The sequence below is a fragment of the Lycium barbarum genome, chromosome 1 (assembly GCF_019175385.1).
Source record: "Lycium barbarum isolate Lr01 chromosome 1, ASM1917538v2, whole genome shotgun sequence".
NCBI lineage: Eukaryota > Viridiplantae > Streptophyta > Magnoliopsida > Solanales > Solanaceae > Lycium > Lycium barbarum.
The window spans coordinates 58,150,156-58,161,817 of record NC_083337.1 but is presented as its reverse complement, the minus strand read 5'-3'; positions in this window follow the sequence as shown (position 1 = coordinate 58,161,817).

The window sequence follows — 11,662 nt, the reverse complement described above, 5'->3', positions numbered from 1 at the left end:
TCGAATATCTGGAATACTGTTGATGACCCCCCCTTTATACTCAGCGCTAGCAGATCTGGCTTTCTTGCTCTGTCCTCTATCAACATCACGCTCACTCCTTTATGGACGTTGCTGCTCTAAGTTCTGGGCATGGGCCTGAATCTGGGAAATATCCATCCCCTATTGCAATGAAGCTGTCAAGCAATCCTTGAACAAATGTGGCCCTAACAAATCTGTGTACTCTATCTCCCATATCGGCTACCATAGTGGGAGCATACCGGGCCAATGAATTGAAATGGAGATTATACTCCAGAGCACTCATATTCCCTTGCTTTAGATTCAGAAACCTGTCAGCTCGGGCCCTTTGAACCACAGGTGAAAAATAGTGATGAAGGAAAGCATCTACAAATTCCCGCCAAATCGGAAGAGGTGCATTTTCCTTCCTCGAAGATATCCAATTATTATACCATAGGACCGCTACATCCCGGAGTCAAGACGGTTGTTGAGGTCAACTTTTCCTTTAATGTCTGAAAACTCCACTCACACGCATCCGTCCACTGAAACTTAGCTGATTTTTGAGTCAGCTTGGTTAGTGGGGTTGAAATAGAAGAAAATCCCTCTACGAACCTCCTATAATATCCTGCCAGGACCAAGAAACTACGTATCTCTGTGGATGCCCTGGGCCTTGGCTAATTCCTTACAGCCATAATTTTCTGAATATCCACTCTAATTCCTTCATCTGAGATAATGTGACCAAGAAAAGCCAAAGATTTCAACCACAACTTACACTTAGAAAATTTCGCGTATAACTCTCTATCCAAAAGAACTCTAAGAATTGCGCGTAGATGATTTGCATGCTCAGCCTCTGATGGTGTATAAACTAGAATATCATCTATAAATACAATCACGAACAGATCTAGGAAGGGTCTGAATACACGATTCATCAAGTCCATTAATACAGCTGGAGCATTAGTTAACCCGAATGACATAATGCGAAACTCATAGTGCCCATATCTAGTTCTGAATGTTACACCCCGTATCTTCGAAGAAGTACTTACCAAATTGAAACATAAGTATGTTGAGTTACGGTTAAGTAAAACCACTTTGGAATGTAAGGAGCAAGCATTACTAAGTATATTTAATGAGTGAAGGATGTATATAAGGTATACCGGAAGGTTTTATAAGGAAATGAGTGGAAGTAATGGAGTAGTACGACTTTGGAGAAAGGATGGGTGAAGTTTGTGTGTGAAAATTTTGGTCCAACTTGGGGGATGAATATCTCTTAGCATATGAAGTGTTTTGAAGTGAAACAAAAGCCTAAAATGAAGATCGTCGAGTCTAATTTCTAATGCAATAAACCGCTCGTCGATAGGACATTGGAGTAGAGAATTATGGATGTTACAAGTTCGGCTGACAGAGCAGAAACGCGTGCTACAATACTGCTACAGCACCGACTTGCTACAGTACTGCTACAGTGAACCCGACCCAAATTTGAGCCCTATATAAAGGGTAATAGCCCCCTTTTTACATCAGATTTTCCAAGAAAATTTGAGAAATTAGAAGAGAGAGAGTGAGGGAATAAAAAAGTGAGCAATTTTCAAGTAGCGGAGTAGTGGTTTAGGTCCGGGTAACACATGGTTGTGATTCTAGTATTGTTTTGCGGTGGATTTTAGCGTGGATATTGAGGATATCGCTGTCTTAACAAGAAAAAAGGTATGAATCTTTCTCTTTTGTTATTATTTAAGGCTTATTTATGGAGATAAAGTTGTTAAATAATTGTGTAGTAAGTTGGTTAGTTATGGAAGTTAGAAAACAGCGTGTGGGTTGTTTTATGGTACATATTGGTGTTGGAAATGATGTTATTGATGTTGGTATTGTTGTTGTTGTTGTTGGTTGCTGAATTAAGATTCTGGGCTAGGCATATAAACAGCGGAGATGCTGCCCGATTTTCAGCAGGATATAAAATTGTTTGACTTGAGAGCTTAGCACAAATATACTACGATGAGTCTAACGATTGTGTGAATCCTCTTAAATGTAGACTTGCGAGCTCGGACCAATAAGTGTAGATAATTGGAGGCTGAACAGGTATGTTAAGGCTCATCCTTTTCTTTCAAAGACATGATTCCTATGGTATGATTCCATAGGTTTTTCCATAACCTCCTTGATTTCAAAAGCTAGAAGTTATGACTCTTAAAGCTTCTTATGATGTTAAAAATGAGAATGTTTTTATGAGGATTGCGTTGAGGATGACTTTATGCTTAAAGGTCTCAAATATGATTTCAACAATGATATGAAAATGTTAAGGTATTTCATGATTTTCTCGATTTATTTCATTGTTGTTGATCTCACCTTATAAATTGTTCCTCCAAGGTGGGATAGAGCGATAGTTTTCATTTGAACTCCTATGCATGCCATGAGTATAATATATGTATATGGCTACTTTGTGACATTACATAGAGTTCTATTATTTCATTTTGATTATGCACTACACTCATTTTCATGCTTCATGTATATGTAAGGCACAGTTGACATGGGGTGACGCTGTGACCTTTGTTGTGTATTACAAGGCCCAGTTGACATGGGGTGTGCTGTGGCCTTTGTTGTGATGTGTATATATATATGGCACAGTTGACAGGGGGTATGCTGTGGCCTTTGTTGTGATGTGTATATATATGGCACAGTTGACCAGGGGTGACGATGTGGCCTTTGATGTGATATTTCTATGGATATATGTGTTTCTATGATATAGCTATCCTGATGCATTTATTTGCCCATTCATTGACACGCCTCAAATGTTTTCCAGGATTTTATGTATATATTGATTTCATGCCTTACATACTCAGTACACTATTCGTACTGACCCCCTTTCTTCGGGGGCTGCGTTTCATGCCCGCAGGTACAGACACTCAGTTTGGTGATTCTCCGGCTTAGGACTTCTGCCCAGCCACTTGGAGAGCTCCATTGTTTCGGAGCTTGAGTTATTTTGGTACAGATCCTTTTGACGTAGACTTTGTTATACTTTTAGAGGTCTGTAGACATATGTGGGTTGTGTATATACGGTTTGGTCAGCTATATCGATGTAGTTCGTCTTGGATGTCCCCGTGTATAGTGGCAGCCTTGTCGGCTTGCATATTTGTTATGTTTTGGTTAACTGTGCCTCCTCAGGAGACAGGTTCTTTGTGATGTATGACATGATGAGTTCACAACATGCTTTTACAAAGTGCCATATTATTTTCAGTTTCAGTCGGATTATATCTAGCTGGTCGTATATGGGTGCCCAGCTCAGGCACTAGTCATGACCCATCGGTTTGGATCGTGACACTGAATGCCGTGTTTGGAATGTCTTCCTCCTTCACCCTAACCTGATGATACCCTGATCTCAATTCTATGTTCGAAAAATACTTGGCACCCTGCAACTGATCAACTAAGTCATCAATCCTCGGAAGTGGATACTTATTTTTTATGTTCACCTTATTAAACTGCCTGTAATCAATATACATCCGCAAGTAGCCATCCTTCTTTCTTACAAATAATACCGGCGCTCCCCACGACGATGTACTGGGCCTAATAAAGCCCTTCTCGAGTAAATCACTCAATTGTTCCTTTAACCCTCTCAACTCTGCAAGTGTCTTTCTATAAGGAGGAATGGATATCGGCTGAGTATCTTGTAATAAATCAAAAGCAAAGTCAACTCTCTCGCTCAGGAAGAATGCCCGGAAGCTCGTCTGGAAACACCTCTTGTAATTCATTAACCACAAGAATAGCCTGAAGGGTCGGTGACTCTGCTTGTACACCCTGTACCTGAACCAGATGATAAATATACCTCTTTCTAATAATCTTACTTGCTTTAAGGTAGGAAATAAACCTACCCCTTGGCGAAGCAGCGTTATCCTTCCACTCTAAAACTGGCTCGTCTGGAAACTGGAATCGGACCACTTTTGTTCTACAACCGACATTAGCATAACAGGATGCCAACCAATCCATACCTATAATAACATCAAAATCGACCATATCTAATTCAATCAAATCTGTGGTGGTATGACATTTACACACTATAACTACACAACCTCGATATACTCGCCTAGCTATGACTGGGTCACCAACTGGCGTAGACACCTCAAAAGGTTTAATCGACTCAGGCTCTATTCCAAACTTACCAGCAACAAATAGAGTAACATATGACAAAAGTGGAACCTGGGTCAATCAGTGTGTATACATCGTAGGAGGAAACTGATAATATACCTGTAACAACATCAAGAGACGACTCACGATCCTGTTGACCAGCTAATGCATAGATGCGGTTCTGAGGGATGCTCGAGCTAGATGCTCCACCCCTTCCTCTACCACGTCCTGCCGGTGTCTGAAAACCTTTCCCTGAAGGGCGTAAAGATAAAGAAGAATCAACTACGGACCCTGTAGGCTGAACAGTGCCTACAGCACCCCTCGACGGACACTCCCTTATCATATGACCTGGCTGGCCACAAGCATAATCAGCATCGGATCCCAATCGGCACTGTCCAGCATGTAGCCTACCACACTGGGCAACACCGTGGCAAAGGTGGCCTCATCTGTCCTGACTCCTATCTATACTGAGAACCCGAAGCTCTAGAACTCTGACCCGCTCCAGAATAAGAAGGTCGATCAAATCTCTATCCTGAAAATCGCGGAGGTGCACTCGCCGCTGAATGGGATGGATACCGGGAATACTTCTGTCTCTGTCCTCCTCTAAATTCACCAATAATATCTGAAGATATAGCCCTCTTACCATGGCCTCGGTAATGCTCACGCTTTGTCCTCCACTGATGCTTACGATCTTCCAGATTCTGTGCGTATGCCTGTATGTGAGAAATATCCATACCTGGCTGTAGTGCAGCTTTCGTACACTTATCAATCAGATGTGGCCCTAAACTAATCAAAAAATAGTGAACGCGATCCTCCATATAGGCCACCACAGTTAGAGCATGTCTAGCTAATGAATCGAAGAGCACACTGTGTAACGGGTCACATTTTCGCGGGCGGGGTTAGCGCTCAGAAAAAGCTACTTCGAAATCGTTGGTGCTCTTTCGGACTTTGTTTTAAAAGAGTCGCCACCTAATTTTTAGGAAATTAGGAAAATCGGTTTTGAAGGGTTAATTCATACACCGTGAAAAATCCTTCTTAATCCAAACTTCCAGGTAAGGGTTCCAGTGATCTCCTGGGGAAGGTGTTAGGCACCCTAGTATTAAGGATCCGTACTATACGATTAACATTCGAGTTCCAATGTGTGAGTATTTGCATGGACTATTTATTCAGTGCTTATTTCCCTCAAAAGGATTGTCATATATCATATCATTTTGAAAAAAATGAGTTGAATATATCCCCTTCATATACAGGGTATTTAGGTTTGGATTTATGATATGCAGGTATAAATAATTCCTTTTATATCTAAGGATAATAGTTTTGCTCATAGTAAAGAAAAAGTAGAAGGTTCATTTATTTATTGGGTTTTGAGTATTCAAATTTTATCCATGCTTTACTCTCGCATGAACCGGGTTAATCCGTCTAATATGCTTTTAGAATATCCTTACCTAAAGTTTATATTGATTAAGCGTGACCTTAATTGCTTGGACTTTTAAGAACTTTTACACGTTCTGCGTGATTATTTTTAGGAAAAAGGGTGGATTATACCCGTGATCAAAACATCCTATTTATATATCCTTTTTAAAATACTGGCATTTTTATATCTATTTTATCCTAACTTTTAATTAAGGGACAGGAACTTCCTTTCAAGTAAAAATCATTTCTCTTTACAATAAAAAGATTGGTCTATTTGAAATTGTGGGCCTTTGCCCCAAAATATCGACTGGCCTTTTCGGACTTTGTTTTAAAAGAGTCGCCACCTAATTTTTAGGGAATTAGGAAAATCGGTTTTGAAGGGTTTATTCATACACCGTGAAAAATCCTTCTTAATCCAAACTTCCAGGTAAGGGTTCTAGTGATCTCCTAGGGAAGGTGTTAGGCACCCTAGTATTAAGGATCCGTACTATACGGTTAACCTTCGAGTTCCAATGTGTGAGTATTTGCATGGACTGTTTATTCAGTGCTTATTTCCCGCAAAAGGATTGTCATATATCATATCATTTTAAAAAAAATGAGTTGAATATATCCCCTTCATATACAGGGTATTTAGGTTCGGACTTATGATATCCAGGTATAAATAATTCCTTTTATAACTAAGGATAATAGTCTTGCTCATAGTAAAGAAAAAGTAGAAGGTTCATTTATTTATTGGGTTTTGAGTATTCAAATTTTATCCATGCTTTACTCACACATGAACCGGGTTAATTCGTCTAATACCCTTTTAGAATATCCTTACCTAAAGTTTATATTGATTAAGCGTGACCTTAATTGCTTGGACTTTTAAGAACTTTTACACGTTCTGCGTGATTATTTTTAGGAAAAGGGGTGGATTATACCCGTGATCAAAACATCCTATTTATATATCCTTTTTAAAATACTGGCATTTTATATCTATTTTATCCTAACTTTTAATTAAGGGATAGGAGCTTTCTTTCAAGTAAAAATCATTTCTTTTTACAATAAAAAGATTGGTCTGTTTGAAATTGTGGGCCTTCGCCCCAAAATATCGACTGGCCTTTTCGGACTTTATTTTAAAAGAGTCGCCACCTAATTTTTAGGAAATCAGGAAAATCGGTTTTGAAGGGTTTATTCAGACACCGTGAAATATCCTTCTTGATCCAAACTTCCAGGTAGGGGTTCTAGTGATCTCCTAGGGAAGGTGTTAGGCACCCTAGTATTAAGGATCTGTACTATACGTTAACCTTCGAGTTCCAATGTGTGAGTATTTGCATGGATTGTTTATTCAGTGCTTATTTCCCGCAAAAGGATTGTCATACAGCATGTCATTTTGAAAAAAAAAGTTGAATATATCCCCTTTATATACAGGGTATTTAAGTTCGGATTTATGATATCCAGGCATAAATAATTCCTTTTATATATTAGGATAATAGTCTTCCTCATAGTAAAGAAAAAGTAGAAGGTTCATTTCTTACCTTGGTTTTGAGTATTTAAATTTTATCCATGTTTTACTCACACATGAACTGGGTTAATCCGTCTAATACGCTTTCAGAATATCCTTACCTAAAGTTTGTATTGATTAAGCGTGACCTTAATTTCTTGGACTTTTGTCACGACCCAGATAGGGGCCGCGACGGGTACCCGGGGCTAGTCACCGAGCACCACTCGTGCTACTACTCATCTTACTCATTTAATGCTCTTTTATCCATTAATACTCAAGACATAAGAAAATCATCTTTTCATTTGAGAACATAAAACACTTTTATATACATAAGCCTCTCGGCCATCAAAATAATATATGTACATAGTAACAATCTCGTGAGACCATCTAACCCACATTGCGCATCTACGAGCCTCTACTGGAGTGCTAAACGTGAAGACGGGACAAGACCCTGTCACACCCAAAATACATATACATGAATATACACAAAAGAATAATCAAGCACCTCCGGAACAAAGGAGTGCTTTCAATCGGCGGACAGCTACTACGAATCTGGGTCAAGCTCTCCTCCCTGTCTACCTGTGGGCATGAACACAGCGTCCAAAGAAAACAGACGTCAGTACGAACATTGTACTGAGTATGAGAGGCATAAACAATAAAATAAGACAATGATACAAGGGAAATATCGATATGAAACATCTATATATGACTGTCAAATATAAAAGAAGTAACGCATACTATCTTACTCATACTCATACTCATCGTCATATCATATATGCATAAATGTATAAGCTGCCCGCTCATATAGGTACAGTGTGATAATGTATAAGCTGCCTGTCCATGCGTCCAAGCCTCCCGTGTCCGGGGTATCATCTCATGCCGCCCACTAGTGGTGCTGCCCGTGCCATATAGACACAGTGTAATCATCTATAAGCCGCCCGCCTTAGCGGTACTGCCCGACCTTACAGGCGCGGTGTAATGTCATCAACATGAACTCATCATAATGCATGCACAATAACTCAAAGTTAATTATACTTTATTGAGGTGACATAAGGTCGTGAACCCCCGATTCCATTATGGACATTTAAGTATTCTGCCTCACCTTGAAGGAAATAGTATATAAGGTGAGTATACACAACAAGTAACATCATCAACTTTATAGGAACATCATATCGTGAACGCTAGAATCTTTATATTTAACTCATCATTATCATTATTGAACTCATAATGTATCTCTCATCTCATAAGGCTATTCATGAACATGGTCTATTAGTTTTCTGGGATATAAAGGATTAATGGAGAAGGAGGAAAAATCGTACCATAGGATTCATGCCATAGAAAGAAAGGACTAGCCTCACATACCTTTGACATTTACTAATCTATCGCTTGCTTGTTCTCCTTTAGTGCGTACGTTCTACCTTCAAGAGAATTTGTATCGACATTAGCTAGCGATTATAAAAACAGCTTACTAACGCTAGAGAAAATTGGACAACATTTCCTTTCGTTTGTGCAACTCTTCCTATATTCTATATCAACTCTCAAGCGCTTATAACAACGTTCTCAATATGATAGACAACACTCATCATTTATTTACAATATCCGTATTTCACAATTTGTCTTTAATTTCTCACATAGGATACTTATTCCATGTTCTAAATGCCATTCATAACATTTTAATAATCACAAATTATCAATGATCATGGCTCAATTCAAACCTTTACTCAACAATGCTACTATTCACCCTTTCATGACCCATTTCTTACATCCTTCTATATTCCAAGTGTTTCAACTCTTCCATATCCTAAATAACATGTAAATGCCATAAAACTTACCTTAGATGTTGTAGGAACAAGACTTGAGTGGTATTACTCTCCTTGCACCAAAACCCTAGTTTACTTCTCTTGAAATTTCTTGAGAGAGATGAACTTTAGCTAGGTTTCATACACTTTATTTCATGGATTTGGTGTTATTGATCATGGATTTCCTTTGGTTTTCTTGTGATGAAGAGTAGAGAGCATTCTAGAGAGAAGTATCATGGAAATGAAATGAATTAATGAGCTTGGGTCGCCTTTTTAATGACTTAAAATCTGATCCGAAATGAACAGTAGTTGAAGTGCACAGTGGTCGTAAACCCAGTTTACAGTCCGTATTCCAGTTTAGGGGCCATATTTCGTGGTCGTATTTAAGCATAACAAAAACAGAAAGGAATGCTGGGGATTATGGTGATTTACGATCGCAGTTTACGGGCTGTATTTCAATTAACGGTCCGTATTCCAAGTCGTATTTAACCATTTGATCATTTGGCAGAAGGTTGAAGTTTTGTAAGTTGGAATACGACATGGTGGTTTACGGGCCGTATACTACTTTACGATCCGTATTTCATTTTACGACCGACTGGGCCAAAGTGCAAATCTGCAACTTTCACGTCTTCAAAACCTATAATTAGTCATTTTGGAGCATAACCTTATCTCTTATTCCCATTGCCTTTGAAATCTTGCTTAGGGTCATCAAACGTCATTCCCTTCTGATTAAAACACCATTTACTCGTATTCTTCGTTAGACTATTCGTTTTACATTCATGGGGAAATTTACGAGGTGTAACACTCTTACCCCTTGAGTTATTTGCTCTCAATGTCACGTGGTTCAAGGTCTTCGCGAATGGTTTCCCGTACAGTCTCAGATGCCTGCTCAATTCGTGTTCGTTTATTTACTAGTCATTGGACTCATTTCTGCACAACCCTCACTCTTTGTTTTAGAGTCTATATCTGTCACATTTTAGGATGCATCGTCCCAAATCTCTACACTTGAATTCCCTTTACTCGTTTCCCCCCTTTAAGGGTTTTACTTGTACCATTCTCAAATCCGTTGTCTCTCCTTCAAATCTTGAATTCATACATCCCTTACTACACTACATCTTACCTTGCAGTCTTGTAACCAAATAATACAACCGATACAACAATCCAAACAAGGATGTATTTTACTTAGCTCGTCTGGTAGTTATGAGTCAATGTCTAAATCTGCTCCAATTAACAACTTTTGTCCCATAGGGATGCTCACCATAGTAGTAGGTCTAGTTATCCTTACCATCCATATAATGTCACTTGCCCTCTTCTTCGGTGCTTAAAGTTCACTTGTAACGTCATCTTTGTTTTCCAGGGCCTAAGTCTCATACGCCACTAATACCCCTCATGCCTCTTATTCTTTTACTTTTGTTTTGCACTCAACAGTGATTTCAAAAACCAATCATAATCGTAGTATATTTGTCGTTGATGGTAGCTTTACTCTATCGCTTTATCGTCGTACAGTAAACTCATAACTCATGATCATCTTTTTCCTTGCGACTCTTTACTTCATATACTTCACTCGTTCTAACTTGGTACAGGATATTCGTAAGGAATGCATCTCCCTTTAATTATAACGCAACTACTTCTTAAGCACGCGTACTTCGTGTATTTCCTTCTCTCTATTCTCGTTCTTATTCCTTCCTCCTCAATTTATCTTGCTTTCTCCTGTTTTATAATCAATCCTTCATTCTTCGTATGAGGAACCCTATCCCTAACTGAGTACATCCACTTTTGTCCTTTAGAATCTACTACCTTCGTATAATCCATTCTTTGCTCCCAAAACTTATTCTGTTCATTCTGATCATCCCCTGTCACCCTTATTGTGTTGATCCGTTTCTTAATAATCGTCCTATTTTGTTATTCATCTTTCTGTAGTCTTGGTCTTTTACATCCGGCTAAACATATCATTCAAGCTCTCGATTATGCCAATCACAAACTACTGCTACTTTACCATATCACCTTCTTCTGATTTCTTTCTTTCTCACTTTTTTTTAGTTGACTTCCCCCTTTTTACTGGCTATCATTTCTGTCATTGAGGAATCCCTATGCTGGACTTTACCCTAACAAAGTCTTATAAGCTTTCTCATCTACTGCCCCATGGCTCGCTTGTTGGTTTCACACTTGCATTCACTCTTTATTCATATAGAACATGTCACATCCTTAGTCGTTTCCTCGCTATACTTTGCATTACGGTTCTTGTTGCGTTCTCATTATACCCTGACCATAATCAACTCTATAGAGTGACACTTCTAGATCTCATTCGCAAGCCTGCTTATAACATAGGATAAACCTCGTGAAGTAAGCATACTCAACCCGTTACTCCTTCTAATCAGTTCTATCACGCTCACCATATAAATTGTTTTACCAACGTGTTCTCATTCATTATAACCCTTCGTATTCGTACTTCTGTCTCCGGGTACTGTTACTTTAGTCGCTAGTAAACTTATCGCGTCTTTCTCGTGCTTATCCCTCCAATCAATACCTCGGTATCGCATTCCATTGGAGTTACCCTTTCTCTTCTATGTCGTGCTTTAGCACTACCAGTCTTCCCAATTTACCCTAGTATTTCTCTTTACCATATCAGTGTCGATCTTATAATTACCGTTACTCATCTCTTGTAGTTGTCAATGATACTCCTAACTCAATCTCGTCCTGCCATTATCTTGTTGCACATCATCATTTCTCATCAGGACATATCACGAGCTTGTACCTTGTCTCCTTCAAATTCTAGGAAAACTTCGGCAGAGTTTCCTTTGTAAGCATAACAATCCCAAACCATTAAAGGATCTAAATAGTAGATCTTGTCTCATACGTTGTGCCT